Genomic DNA, 14,888 nt, shown 5'->3' on the forward strand with positions numbered 1-14,888 from the left:
GCTGAGTGCTGCTTCTACTCCCCAGGGCAAGGGCAATGGCAGAGGGGGTTAGGTGGTGGGTGGACAGGCCAGCCTGGAAGGTCCACGACAGCTTCATTCCCATGTCAGTAAGAGGGCCTGGATTGTTGGGTTTAGCTGAGGCTGTCCCCTGGAGCACCTGCCACGATGACCACAGGGTAGATCTCTTAACAACGGCTCAGGACTTGAAGAGCAGTGTTCCCACCAGCAAGGCGGAAGCTGCATGGCCTTTTATGAACTAGCTTTGGAAGTCACATGATGACACTTTTTGTCACACTCTACTGGTGACAGCAGTGACAAGCCCACCCAGATTCAAGGAGAGGAATCTTGCTTCAAAATCCAAAACCTCTCCAGCTGTATCACATAAAAAATGATTCAAATGCTCTGACAAAGGCAGTTTGCACTGAGCCTTGAGCGTATCCATTCAGAATTGCCTGTTTGGGGATGCTGGGCCTGAGATCAAGGAACCAGAGTGACTGCTTTTCAGAAAACAGCAGGGAAACAGCCCAGTGGTATTATCTGGACTCAATAAGCAGACTTGGGGTTTAGGAACTGGCCATGAGCCCCACTATTTCCAAGAAATTCTGAACTGACAAGGCAAGGATCTGTGTAAATGGACCAATCACTTTTCTTTATAAGGTGCTGGCTTTTTTTAAAATTCCCTGGGAGACATTTCACTGAGGTGTAATCCCTAATGCTTTAAATGCATCGACTGAGTTATCTTTTGCAGTTTACACTTATTATGTCTCAGTTTTTACGTCATTTTAACTCAGTCATACCCAGTAAGACAAGATGACGTACAGAGGACCTGGACCCCAGAGTGGAAAGTGCCTCCTATCATGCTCACTCTAAGGCAGGGGTTCTCAGCCAGGATGACCTGGCCTCTCCGCCACAGGACAAGGGGCAACATCTGGAGACATGCTGGATCTTCACAACTGGGGTGTGGGGGTTTCTACTGGCATCTAGCCAGCAGAGGTGAGGGATGCTGTTAAAACCTGTAATACACAGGACGGCGCCCACAGCGAAGAATAATTCAGCACAAAAACGTCCACAGGGGCAAGGTTGAGAGGTCCTGCTCTAAAGCACACACTAACTGAGCAGACTGTTAAATTGCTGCACATTATTTTCACTCTTTCTCTCTCCTGTTTTTGCACCATGCATGTAGAGCTGAATTTCTATGAATTAAAGGCACAGATGCCGTGGCTCCACTGGAATATCTCATTTGAAAAAAAAAAAAAAGAGTTCTCCTCAAAATCTGAAAATCATAATTCTCATCATGAAATCATTCTTTAATTAATTTTTTAAAATTTTAATTAAAAAAAATTTTTTTTGCATTTTTACTTTTTTAATTGAAGTATAGGTGGTTTACAACATCATGTTAACTTCTGGTGTACAGCGTAGTGTTTCAGTTCTACACTGCAGGCTATTACAGGGTATTGAATACAGAATATACAACTATACAGTGGTGCTATACAGTAGGACCTTGTTTAGTTCTTTAACTCGATTTTTAAGAGTCACCTTTAATTCAGATGACCAGTCACATCAGTAATGAGATAGACAAACAAAAAAAACCCAAACTTTAAAAGGATTCAGAACTCGGGGGCTCCCCAGGCTCTGGTCTTTCTGTTTCCTGAAACAATGGGCTGAAATGTTTATGCATGGGTGCCAGCAAACCCGAGTTACAGCTTAACAGGGCTCTTTCCACACAGCCGCTCCCATCTGTCACCTCCCAGCAGGAGAACAACAGCAGCCAGAACACAGACACAGCCTCATCCAACCACACACCCCCCGGTCCTCTGCCACCTGTCCTGAGACAACACAGATGCCGGCCTGCCTGCCCCATGGACTGACTTTTCTTCCCTGCAGTAACATTCTCGCATGCCCTGCTGTGTCTGTGGCAGTCCTACTTTGGTTTATACTGACAAATCAAATCACTATTTATAAACCCCAATGTTTACCTTTAGGGGAACTTCTGACAGTCATTTTTATTGGGTCTCATACACCATCAATTTGTAAAGCTATTGCCTACTTCTAGCATTAATTGCTATTTCCCTCTTAAAACAAGCCTTCAATGACACCCATCCATGGCATGTAAAACCACAATTTTCTCAGTGAAATTACATCGCTGGGTTGGTGCAAATTTCAGCGCGGGCCAGGCCCGTTAACAGCGTGTGATGTGTTATCACTTTCCCAGGATGAACATAAACACTTTTTATACAATTTTGGGGTTTCGCATCCCCCTTTCCAACTCAAATTGTCCCTCAGGAGGGAGAACCTTAGCTGTCACATCCAGCACATCGCCACCAAGCACAGCCCTTGCTGGGCAGGCAGCCCTCCAGAGAAACACACACCCTCTAACGATTCTGACCACGGGACTAACTTCACTTTTAAATGACTATTAATTTTACCTCATGTCAAAATACATGCTCTAGAACTCCTTTGATGCTGCAGGCAAAGGAAGCGCTGGGAAATGCCAGTTCACAGATGCTGCCGGCTGAAGAAAGGGCAAGCAAGGCAAGGGGCTCCGGGAAACACAGCAGCGAGCTCCCACCCAGGCAGAGCGGCTGGCACCAGCGCTCAGTGCACCCCGTGCTGAAAACAGCAGCTGCCAAAATGCTTTGAGCACCTTCGGCTTGAGGGGCAACAATTCGGGAGAAACTCTGAGAGCTCTTGGGCTACACAAAGCTGACTTGTTGCCAGCGGGGATACTGAACACTAGCTGTGTTCCAGATACACCTTAAGCAGGGGCCGTAAGTAGGTCATCTCCTTCACCATTGTTAACAATTCTACAAAGTGGGTACAATTATCGCCATTTCACAGATGAGGAAACTAAGGCCTGGAGAGATTGGTAACTTGCCTAAGGTCATGGATTCTGGGAGTGGGAGGCGGGGACTGGATCCCAGGTCTGCGTGACCCAGGGTGGGGTCTTCCCCACCATAGATCCTGCCCAAACACAGAGTCCAAGGCCCCTGTGACAAAATGGGGCTGAGAAGGGCTGCCTCCCGAACAGTCTGTCCCCCAAAGAGCCTGATGTATATATAGCTCTCTAACGTTTGTTAACTGGTGAAATACTTAAAACAGGCTGCTTACTCACTGAACAAAATCGAATCCTGCGTGTTTAATCATTAACATGTTTAGGCTACAGAAAATGCCTGCTCTTCAGAGTCAAGGTGAGCTGAGCTGCTTGTTAGGTACAGCTGGGCTCCAGGAAGAACCAAAGACACAGACCAAGACATCTTTGGGCCCTGGCCCAACTGAAGAACTTGGTCCTCTCATAAAGACCCTATGGCTGGGGCCTTACAAACAGGGGGCGATTAAACTGGGATGATGATCAGGCATTTAATCTTGCTGCTGGGGAAAGAGCACACAGGGGAGGAAGTCACCTAGAGAAAATACAGAAGGGATAAACAGAAGACAGATGGGCAGACAAGCACAACAAAGACTTCTCTGATTTGTTATAAAAACAGGAGCAAGGTGCTTGCAAAACAACTACCAACTTTGATTATTACACCCCTACTCCCTATAAAACTATACTTACATGATTTATATCTTATTTGGGGAGTTATTAATGAATGTATATATACACTATGATTTCACTTTACAATAAGAAAATCATGAATAGTAATCTACTAACTTATTAAAATTTTTATAGTAAGGTGGTACCCTACAAATACATCACATTTCCATCACATTTCAGCATTTAATTTTGTAAACAAGAACACTGCTATATATACCTCCACTAGCCTTTTTCTGCCACTGTGGTTACAGATCACCATAGATAGCTTAAAAAGAAGAGAAAAAAAAAAGATAAAGAGAACTACTGAATTGAAATTATGTCACATGCAATAAAATAAGTAAATAAATAAAGTGTGCCTTCATGAACAGGCAATACCAAGACACTTATCCACTGAAAGATTTGCTTTCTAGATTACCCTTCATAAAAGCCCCCAGCTGGGAGGTCCGGCACTCCCACCTTACTTTTGTTTGTACTTTCAAGAATCCTAAAGAGGATAATCAAGTTTTCCCCACATGTAAATGAATTCAAGAAACCAGATGTTCCAAATACACTGTTCTTATCAACATACATGTATTCTTGAAAACTGAATTTGTTTCTAATTTGCATGGTTTTCACACAGAATGTTTTGGGTTCAAGTATAATATTTACCGTTCACTTCCAAAGCGCTACACTGGTGCTGGGTATGAGGACAGGGACACAAGGAACCACACCAGTGCCAAAGAGGAGCCCTCCGTGCGAAGTCTAAGCACCAGACTACGCAGGCACGACGACACGACCACTTCCCAAGGCCTGACTGTCACCAGAAGTAATGATTAACGCCACCGTACAAGATCAAGCCTGCCCTTTTTATTCAAGCTCTAATAATTTATCCAACGGTCACCACTCTTCTTGCTGCTATGCAGACCGAGTCAGGACCCCCTCCGGCCTGCAGAATGCCCGCAGCTTTAGATCAATAAGCCCTGTGATCTATAATCCAGAGCAGAAACCAATTACCCTGCTGACTCTTCCCGTAGTCATCAGTCAGGGTGAGACTACAGCTTGTCTCTGACCCACCAGGAGACTGAACGTCCGCTGCATGTTTCCCGGGGAGCAGCGGGAGGAGACGCTGTACAAAGTCAGCTTCAGCAGGAGGCTGGTGAACCTGTGAAGGGACTGTCGGCTGGGACAGGTTTCCAGAAGGAACTGTTCTCTCCCTCGGAAGTGACACAGAAATTCCACAAGGAAGTGGTCGGGTGCCAAGGGTTCTAAAGGAAGGACAATCACCCTCAAGACATCAAGGCATGTGGTGAAGCCTTGAGGTCAATTTAAAGAGAACAAACACTCCCAGCCAGGCTGGGAGGCAGGGAGGCTGTGCCAGGGTGGGCGGACAAAACCTACCAAGCAGCAAACAATGGCATCGCTCCAGTGTTTGTGAATGTAAACAAAATATCTTGACCTTACAAATGCTCTTTGCCAACTTTTCATCTTGAATTAATCTCCTCTAACCATGCTAAATTTTTAAACTTGCCTGCAATGGTAAATCTTTTCGTGAACTAACTGGGAGGTTAAATATGGGAGATAAATGAACAGCAATGCTCTGAGTCACCAGCCTAAAAGCATCAGTGTGGCTTGCCACCGTGGGTCTCTAGGCACAGCACATTGCACGACTTGGTTTACTTGTCTGGAGCCACTGACAGCAGGGCTGCAATTTTCAAAATGAGGCTGGGAGTGGTGGAGATCCCGATTTACTGGCCAACGGCATCTATCAGTGTAAAGACTGAGTCTTCCTCCTGTGGCTCCAGTGCTCAAACCTACCTGGGCCTTCCACTCACACCTACAGCATCTGGTACACACGTGCACGCTCCCAGCAGCGTGTCCTTCTGAAGCGGAAGCACTGGGCACAAAAGGAGTGGCTCTGGCCACTGGGAACTGCTCTGAGGTACAGGGGCAACTTCAAGCCCGACTTCCACAGTTGGCTCGATTCCTCCAAGGAGGCTGAGTGACTGGGGCCATCACCTCCGGACAGCACAGGCTCCGTCCAGCTCCACGGGGCATCACTCACACAGGCTCTCATGTGGCATCCCACCTCCCAGCCACGCCCAAACCTTAGAAAGCCGGTCTTCCCCTCAACCGCACCACTGACTTCAAGCAGTCAGTTTAATCTTGCTGCGTCTCAGTTTTCTAAGTCTACGTGTAATCTCAAGAAAGCCTCAACTGTGTACATGCTACTTGACACCACTTCTTAGACTCTTCAACCTATAAAAGCATCTCCAAGAGCACTAGACCAGGAGTCAGGAGTCAGAGCTTCGTGTGTCCCAGTCACTCACCTAACAAGTGGGTATGAGGCACTCACTACACGCCAGGGACAGAGGGTAAGGACGGTGAACAAACAAGACAGACAAGGGGACAGAGCTTTGGCCAAGTCATTCAGTGTCTTGAACTGAAAGGAAAGGGCTCGGACAAGAAGCTCTTTTAAGTCCCTCCCCAGGCTCCTATTCTCCACTCTCTGCTTTGGTGCCAAGAGGGGACTGAAGCGTTCTGGAATGTTCCGCTTCCCTGAACAGACGTTATTTTTACTCCACATGCATATAGCTCGGGCTGCAGACGTGTGACTTCTCTGCACTCCGCCAAGCATAAACGACTCGTTTTCATCCCAGAGTTTATGAGACGACGGGAGCCCTGATCTAGAAGGCCCACGGGCAGGCACGGCTCAGGCTCCTCGGCACAGCGACCCTCACGGCCTCATTCCTTCTACACGGAGGAAATCTGGTTCCCTCAGATCAAAACTACACAAAAACAAGAGCAAGGCTGCCAAGGGTTCCTCACATGTTGCCTGGGTTTGTTTATTTCTTCATCATCAACTCACATCATTTCTGACACTGCTCTTCAACTTCCTGGATGCAGCCAGAGAGAAAGGCTTTTAAGAGGCACTGAAGTCCAGCCAACTTCTGATTAGCCACAGTGATGAAGGAGAGGAACAGCGCCTGCCCAAAGCAAGAGGACCCTTGCCTCTGAGAACAGCAGGGCAAGGATGCTTGTGTGGGATACGAGAAGCCTTAGTGAAACAAGTGACAGTCTGCCCCTCTCCCCACCCCCCGCCCCGAAATCCCCCTCAAATAGTATTTCAGGAAAACATTCGGCTGGAGTTCCGCAGGGCACCACGTCCACCAGAACGGGAGCAGTCTACAGCCTCCTTTATCAACCTGCATGGGGAAATATCAGCTCCCAAATCAATGGGGGGTAGGTTTTGTAGAAGAACTATACAGGCTCAAGCTATGAGTAAATGCACTTACCAGTGGTGAAGGTGTCTATCAGCACATTAGCACTACTAGACACCAGAAGTCTTCTTTTTATTCAGAGCTAAGATTACATTTATGAAGCAGACATTTCTGCAGGAGAGAGGGAGAAGCTGGAGTCCAGAGAGCAAGCAGACATGAGATGGTAAGAGTGTGAATGAAGACAGACGTGAAGGCTGGGCCCAGAAATATGCCAGCCAGAGGCGGTGATGCCTCGGGCCTTTCTGATCACAGGCTCAGGGCCCCCAGAAGTTACTCAACAATCGCCCAGACTGTTGCAAGCACTGAAAGAGCCCTTCCCATCCCGCTCTCTCCCACCTCCCCCAACCCCCACTCCCCTTGCCCTGCCCACTGCGACCACTCTGCTCCTCCTCAGAAAGCAATCCAAGCTGCCCTGGGGATGGTGCCAGCTGGTGGCTGGTACAGAGAACTGTCTATCCATCAGCACACTCTTCTCTCTCCTCTCTTGGAGGATTCTTTATCATTCACCTCCTCCTCCCCTTTCCAGTTTCCTCTAACAAGATCATAGAGGGCTTAATCTGAAAGCCTGAGGTCCAGGAATAGAATCCCAGATCCCCCACTTCCCTACCTGGAGACCTAGGGCAAGTCACACAACTTCTCTCTGACTGGCTCCCTTCTCTGTAAACATGGGTAGAAGTCCCTGCCTGTCCAGCAGGGCCTTTAGGAAGCAGCAAAACTGCAACTGCACCATGAGCAGAAAAGTGCTCATCAACAGAGGGCCCAGCCTCACAGCCTCACCGCTCCTCTCACTCCCCACCACCTGGGTCGCCACTGAATGCTGCTCAGCTCACAGGAGCTTCACGGCCATCATGCTCCAAAGCAACGACGTGGATGATAGATGAATGGCAAGCCTTCCCAGAGGTAAAGACACCATCCCAGCTCTGAACCAGCTGTCCTGCTGGCGGATGTCCATCTTTTCAGTGTAAATGCTGTGGTCCTGAGTAATGAGCTAAGCGGTCCATCGGGACCTGCATCAACTGTCTATAAGTTACTGACTCCCAAGGCAGGAGGAACTCCACGTTCCTGACCACAGTGCCCTCAGTGACCACTGGGCCTCCCAGAGCCCTCCCTGAGCTATGGAAATTGGGCTCCAGGCTCCCCGGGAGGGAGATGGCCAGCTCTTGTGAGGCCCCACTGCATCCCCAAATGTCATCTCACCGTGATAAAGATCTCAAAGGGGCTAATGAAATTATCTCCTCTCCCTTTTATTCCTCAGTAACAACCACAAAATTAGATCAAATGACCCCCTGCTCCTCTAATTTAAGGCCTATTTTATTACCTTCAACCCCAGTTCTCTCTCTTTGAAATGGATATGAGACCCTGAAGACCCCACAGGCCAGTGGGATTAGTAATTGACGGCTTCCTCCTCCTGGCCTGTTCTCCGGAGGGCGCTTCTGCTGCCCCACCTCGGGTGGGGTCACAATCAGTTCAATCTTCATGCTTCAGAGACATCCCCTTTGAACAAGATCAAATGTTTCCCACCCCTGCCTGGTACTCTGCTCAAAGTAACAGCAGCCCCCTCTCTCTCAGAGCAGGAACATCAACCCGGCCAGAAAGGCACAGGCAGAAATAGGAGGTCAGCACAGTTAACTGTCCACCAGGCTCAAACACAGGCCCACTCAAACCAGCACCTTGGGAGGGCTGATCGCCCCCATAAAACGGGAAGCGCACTTTGAACCCAGGAACAAGGAGGGTGAGAAGGACCGTCCCAGCCTGCTGGGCTGTGGTGGAGCATCGGCAGTTTTTGGGGGGGTTTTCTTTTTTTGTTTTTTTTGTTTTGTTTTTTTCAGAGTGTAGCCACTAAGGGTAGCAGCACTTCTCTGCAGCAACCCCAGGCAGGCAGATAAAATGCTCGGAGATGAGCACAAGGGCTTGCCCATCAGGAAATGAAGGAGAGGAAAGATGAGTATCAATGGCATCGGTCTACAGGGAGCAGAACAAGGCTTCCTCTAGCTCTGAGGGAGGAAGCTGAGAACAGAATTCCCAAAGTCTCAGAAACCACTCCATCTAAGAAATGCTCTGCAGAGAAAAGGCATCGTGTAAAGCACAGGGTATTTACTTCTAGTTAAGACATGGAAGAGGAAATTTTCCCACTCTCTTTTGCCTATTTGGAAACGTTACTTTTATTAACTATGGATTAATACTTTTATTAACTAGTTATCCAAAGGTCTCTTTCCAACTCAGATTCATAATTGTAAAGACTAATAGAAAGCAGTCATTTCATAATTGAAAGAGGACATGAGAGTGATCAAAACAATGCCTTCAGTCTTTCTGTAAAGCCAAAGTCTTAAGATACTCCATTTAAAACCAACTTTTCCTAGAAACAAGTACTTTTAAGTTTTCTTCCTCATCCGTGAAGCTCCTATAGTGGACAGACTCCTGCAACGGATAAGACAAACCAGCCAACAGATCACAGCTGACAAGTGACCTGATCAAAGTAAAAAGTGGTTCCCAAATTATGCAATGATTGTGCTCTGGAAACAGAAGAAAGCAAACTCTTCCTGAGAGATGTCAATACCTGGGTGCAGCTTTACAATGAAACGTGAAAATCAATTTTGGAGATTTTGCTTCTTCTTTGAGAAAAAGATGTTAAGGTAAAGGCTCACCTGAAGTTGAAGATAATGGCTTCACCTGGAAGAACCAGTGACACCTGAGGGAGGATGTGCCATTGTGTGTGTGTACTGAGCTGGGTTCCCATGCATTTCAGCAACAAATCTCTGGTTGGAGACCAGCGTGCTAATAACACTGGAGACCGAGACCAGCACACCAGTTGCCATGTCCGCTAGTTGCCTTTGCTCTGACTGCTCCCAAGTGTCTACCCTGGATACAAGGCACCCATGCTGGACAGTGTCTTTGGATGAAGACCGAGGCTTTAAAACAGCTACATCAAACACAAATACACACACACACATCCTGATACACAAATTCTACTGCTGAGGCACTAGCAGTCCCCAGTAAAACTGTTTTTTTAGAAACAGTAAACATTTAATTGAAAGAAAGAAGACCGAATTAGAAGTTCCAAACAAAGTTCAGAAGCACTAAGGAAACTCAGGAACTGTATCACTTCCTGGACTTTCTGATTAGGATGTTGTGGGGCTGTCAAGATTCAACCAGAGAGCTTGTGAAGTGTGCGAGCCCCTGTGTAGAGGAGACCAGCTCAGGACCTTGGTGATTTGACCGGCCTCATTTTTTTTTCTAACCAGATTAGAACTATATGGGAAAACAGGTGACACCCCAAGAATCAACGGTCCCCGAGAAGCTCAGTGAGTAGCTAATTATTATTAAGTGGTAAGCGCCCCCCATGTGTTTGGCAGCATGAAGACCAGACATGCTCACCACCTTGCACTCAGCTTCTGCTGGCGGGTGCAACACAAAACAGGCGGTAATATCCCAAATTCCAAAAGCAACTCAAAAGCTAAAACCCACTCATATTTTAACATCTGGGCTTTTAAACTGCAATTTACTTTCTTAGTTTATTTTTCAAGTATGATAGACAAACTGGATTCCATGGACACTGGAAATTCCTGAGCTAAGCTGAAACCCTCCCTCTTCCCAAGCCCTAGGAAGCTTCAAGATGAATGGGGTCAGGTGAGAGTCAAACTTCTTCACTGCTTTGCCTTTCACTACCAGGCTGGGGCTCAGTACCTGGCAGGAGAAGCCACGGTGACAGGACTGCTTTCATGTGGGACTTGTTGGCAGGTACCTCTACTAGGTTGTGGAATGCACACACAGAAACCAGAGGACAACTTTCTCTTTGCTTTAGGGCTGCACACACCCAAACAAAGCAGCTGGAAAGGCTGACCAATGCATACTGTTACTGCAGAGGCAGGATGAGAAGGCAGAACAGATGCTCAGGCCGGCATTCCCTGTGTAAGAACGTCTCTGGTCAGATTGAAGGATCACCTCCCACCACCCCGCCTCCACTGCAGCTTCTGTGAACTCAGCCGCCAGCCAGTTCCTGAAAGGACCCAGGCCCCACTCTGGCTCCGATATTCAGATGAACCTCTGCCCCGGGGTTTGCTACTCCCAACCCACGGGTTAGAGCAAAACCACTTTAAGCATCTCTCAGAGATGCCAGTGTACTAAGGCTACAGGGAAAATGGACATGCACCATTTAAAAGCTTTTTATTAAAATTATTTAAACCTAAACTGTGTTTTAAAACATATCCTCAAGCCATTTAGAAAAATTTTTATTTCCTCTGGGTTGTAAATTGGTCAAGTCTATTGTTTGCTCCCTTACCGCCTGGATAGTTGGTTACACATTCAATCCTAGGGCTGCCCAGGGCTCCCAGGGGCTCGTGTCTCCCCTGGGCAGCCAAGGGCCGCAGGCTGCCAGTTAGCACATCACTGACAATGCCACAAAAACTCCTGACTTCTCATCCTTTTCAATAGGGGTAAGAATCTAAACTCCTGCCAACCTGACGTATTATGCTAATGGTAAATTCTCAATCACGCATGGTAATGTGAGCAAACAGCCATGTAATTAATTTTAAAAGGCCCTCTACACATCAGTTTACTGGCTTAGGAATACATTATCTTTTTTTGTGGCTGTGCCTCAGTTTAGTTCACTAGGGTATTTTTTTTTTCTCGGACGAACATGCATTCGTTTACTGAAAGTCTGTTCCATGCCAGGAACCATGCAAGGTGGGCGATGCAAAAAGAACTCACAGACTAGGGGTAAAGACGTGTACAAACAAGCAAGTAAAGCTCATGGCGGGCACGTGCAGTGTACTGAGCAAGCAGAGACTCAGCGAGCCGTTCTGCTGGAAAGCTGGGAAAAGGCTACACTCCGAACACCCTCTCCTTCAGACGGTTTGTAAATAACAAGCGCAATGTGGGCTGAGCCTTAAATGAGGAACAGGAATTCTAAAGTACCAACTCAAATGGGGAGAAGGGTACTCAGCACAAAGGAAGGAGTGCTGGGTGCTGAGAGGGCCAGCAACGCCCCGGAGAAGGCCAGGCAGGTAAATAAACATCTTCGCCAGTAACTCAGTGGGGAAGGTGCCCACTTTACACTTCCCTTAGAGGGGGGGCCGCCCTACACTTAAGGATTTTCTTTGTAATGCATGAGATCTTGGGGGTGGTTACCAGAGAGCATCACATGGCTAGAGTTTTCTCACAACCAGCCTGAGCAGGAGCAGGTCCAGGAAGCAACCCCTTACCTGGGTGAGGAGGAGCTCCTTGATGGGATGCGAAAGCCACAGGCCAGCTGTGAACTCAAGAGTCTGCTTCCCGGTTACCTGAAAAACAACAGGAAAGGGCCATTTGTGTTAACACGGAAGAGGCAGTCCTTTAATGGCCCCAGGAGAGACCCACAGACCATGCCTAAGACTCCTTGGTCTCGGAGCAGAAAACCTGGCCAGCGTCACTTGGCCAAGGGGTTGGAGCAAAGAGACCTGGGTGAGAATCCTGATGTTTAAACCCAGTGGCAGGGTAACGGTAAGCCAGACACTTAACCTGTGCCTTGGTTTCCTCCCCGGCAGTATCGACCTCACAGAATGACCGAGAAGGCCTTCCTCACGCCAGGCACCACGCCAAGCCTGGAGTCGTGTGAGTGACCATGTCACGCATTCCCCGCCCTCAGGGAGCTGACAGTCCACAAAGACAGAGGAGTAAACAGGTGGCAATCATGACCTTGATGCAGCTGAAAGAAGCTGAAGTGAGGAAATAACAAGGGGACAAGGCGCCTCTGCAGAGGCACCAGCTCCGAGGTCAAAGGGAGCTCCCCCAGAGCAGGTGACGGCTACGTGAGGTCTGACAGCAGGAGCCGGCCAGACTAAGGCGGCAAACCAACAGCACGCCCGGCGGAGGGAACAGCAAAACGGGTGCCCAGGAAGCAAAAGAACACAGAGCGTCACAAGCAAAAGGAGTATTTCAGAGGCTGAGAGGGAGACTGGCAAGTCATTTGAGGAGAGTTTGGATTTTTTCTTAAGGCCGATGGCAAGCCCGTGGTCTCCTGTAGGAGAGCAGCAGGGTTCAGAAAGCTTTCTGCCACAGAGAGAAGGGACTGGAAGGAGGCAACAAAGGCCCCACTCAGCGACCCCGAATGCCACATCGCTGGTCTGTCGTGGAAAGGCCCAGGAGGCCGCAGGGTAAGAGGACAGAGCGAGGGTTCCCTCTAGTGAACCACGGCTTCTGAACCAGGGGCCCTCCAGCACTAGATGATTCCGCCAGGCAGACACCCCATCAGAAGCGGAGTCTGCCTGTCCCAACAGCCCCTCCAGAAGGTGGAGAAGGGCCTGATGTCACAGGGGTTCCCACATCTGCTCCCCAGACTAGCAGTGGCAGCACCTGGGAACGGGCTGGAAATGCAAATTCTTGGCCCATCCCAGACCCAGTGACTCAGAATCTCCGGGAGTGGGGCCCAGCTGGTGTGTAATTTAACAAGCCTCTGGGTGATTCTGATGCTTCCTAAAGGCAGGAAGCACTAAATGGGAGCAGTGCCAGTATTGGGGGACAGGGAGCAGGGTGCAGAGTACAGAGCTGGCCCAGCCTGATACCCTACAGCGCCTCCATGCTCAAGGCCTCACGCTCTACAGGGCCTGCGATGTCCATTTCTGCTTAAAAGGAAATGCACATGCTGGTCTTATAGATGCTTGGAACTATTCCTAGCCGCGTGGACCACGGGGAAGAGTACACAGGCCCACCTCCCTCAGAAACGCCCCACCCTCTTCTGCAGCCCCAGTTTGTCTCAGGAGAGACAAAGGAAACTCCAGCTAGGAACGTGGATGCACGCCTCCTCTTTCAGACGACATTTCTCCTCCCAGCTAGACACAGAATCTGACCACCCCGTAAAAGAAATGGGCCATCCAGAAGGTTCCCGTGGTTTCACCGAAGGGTCAGGTTTCTTTCTGGAGTGTGGAACAAACTGTGGTTACAGAGATCCCAGGCCTGGGAGCCATAAAGTAGTTCAGGGTTGAGAAGGGATCAGTTCAGTTGCCTTTCTGTTTGAATATCTATTTTCTCTCTATAAGAAAGAAAAAATTACCAAATTACCCCTCCCCTCCAAAAAGCATGTTTCTATAAAGAGCAAGCAGATTCTCACATTGTTGTTTGTGTTTCTATAGCTCTTGCTTTTCTTTATAAAAGGCCAAAAATGGGGTACAAAACATAAAAACAGTGTTCAGATCAACCCAGATCATGGTGATACACTGCACAGCCCAACCACACTCAGCTCTCCGCGAGGATGGCTGAGCTGCAGGACCTCGTAACAGGTCAAAGGACCACGTGTGGTCCAAGGGCAGGGAAGACCCCATACTCCTAGCACACAAGCAATGCTGCAGAAATCCCCACTGCTGTCTGGGTACCGCGCCCCATGTCTGCACACCCCACCTCTCCAGCCTCCTCACCTGCGCCTGTGCAGATGATGCCACACCTGTAAGGGCCTTTCACCTGTCCCACGTGGCCTATTCACACAGCCCCCCACAACTGCCAGCCCCACTGAAGATAATGGCTGTTCTGTCATCTCCCCACCAGATAGTAAGCTCACTGAGGAGCGCAAGTAAATAAATGACTAAACACGGGGACATACAGACTCGCCTAGAGTAAGAATTTCAGGCCTGGATTCATCCCCTCACCTTCTCCAGCCCAAACAGAGGAAATGACTTGCCCGAGGACACTGAGCAAGCAAATGGTCACCCCAGGGGAGAGTGTATAGATGGTTCTCATTGTTTTCTGACATTCCTGGGCCATTCTCCCCTTATTTCCTGGGTACCTGTAAACCATTACCCTGTGCAGGTAAAGGCATTTTACTTGTGATAAGAACAGATTCATTTTTGTGTGTTTCAAGACCCTGCTCAAGAGCCTGGAGGAACATCTTGTGAATTTTAGAATTTGGGGCACTAAGACCAATCTAAGGACAGAGCAGGGACTCTGGGTGGGGGGTGGGGGGTGAGCAGGGCCAGAACACGGCTGTGGGTCGGGGAGTGGGTCAGTCTTCCTAGAAGTTCTCAGTGTCCTGGTCCCTGGGACATACTTGTGTGTAACCTCCCAGTTGGCCCAGGAAAAGCAGGCAGCGGTGGCAAAAAGGCTCTCCCCACCTTCCACCTCCACACTGT

At 48.7% G+C, this 14,888-nt stretch overlaps 1 protein-coding gene across 6 annotated transcripts in view; it reads right to left on the reverse strand.

Annotated features, from left to right (window-relative positions):
* LHFPL2 (LHFPL tetraspan subfamily member 2) overlaps positions 1-14,888 on the reverse strand; it is a 153,243-nt gene that overhangs the window by 127,848 nt on the left and 10,507 nt on the right. For all 6 annotated transcript variants that reach the window (XM_032474807.1, XM_032474793.1, XM_032474788.1 and 3 more), the window contains exon 2: positions 11,994-12,071. The gene's annotated coding sequence lies outside the window, so the exon portion shown is untranslated. The remainder of the gene's footprint in view (positions 1-11,993; positions 12,072-14,888) is intronic.

Source organism: Camelus ferus, chromosome 3 (genome assembly GCF_009834535.1).
Source record: "Camelus ferus isolate YT-003-E chromosome 3, BCGSAC_Cfer_1.0, whole genome shotgun sequence".
Lineage (NCBI taxonomy): Eukaryota > Metazoa > Chordata > Mammalia > Artiodactyla > Camelidae > Camelus > Camelus ferus.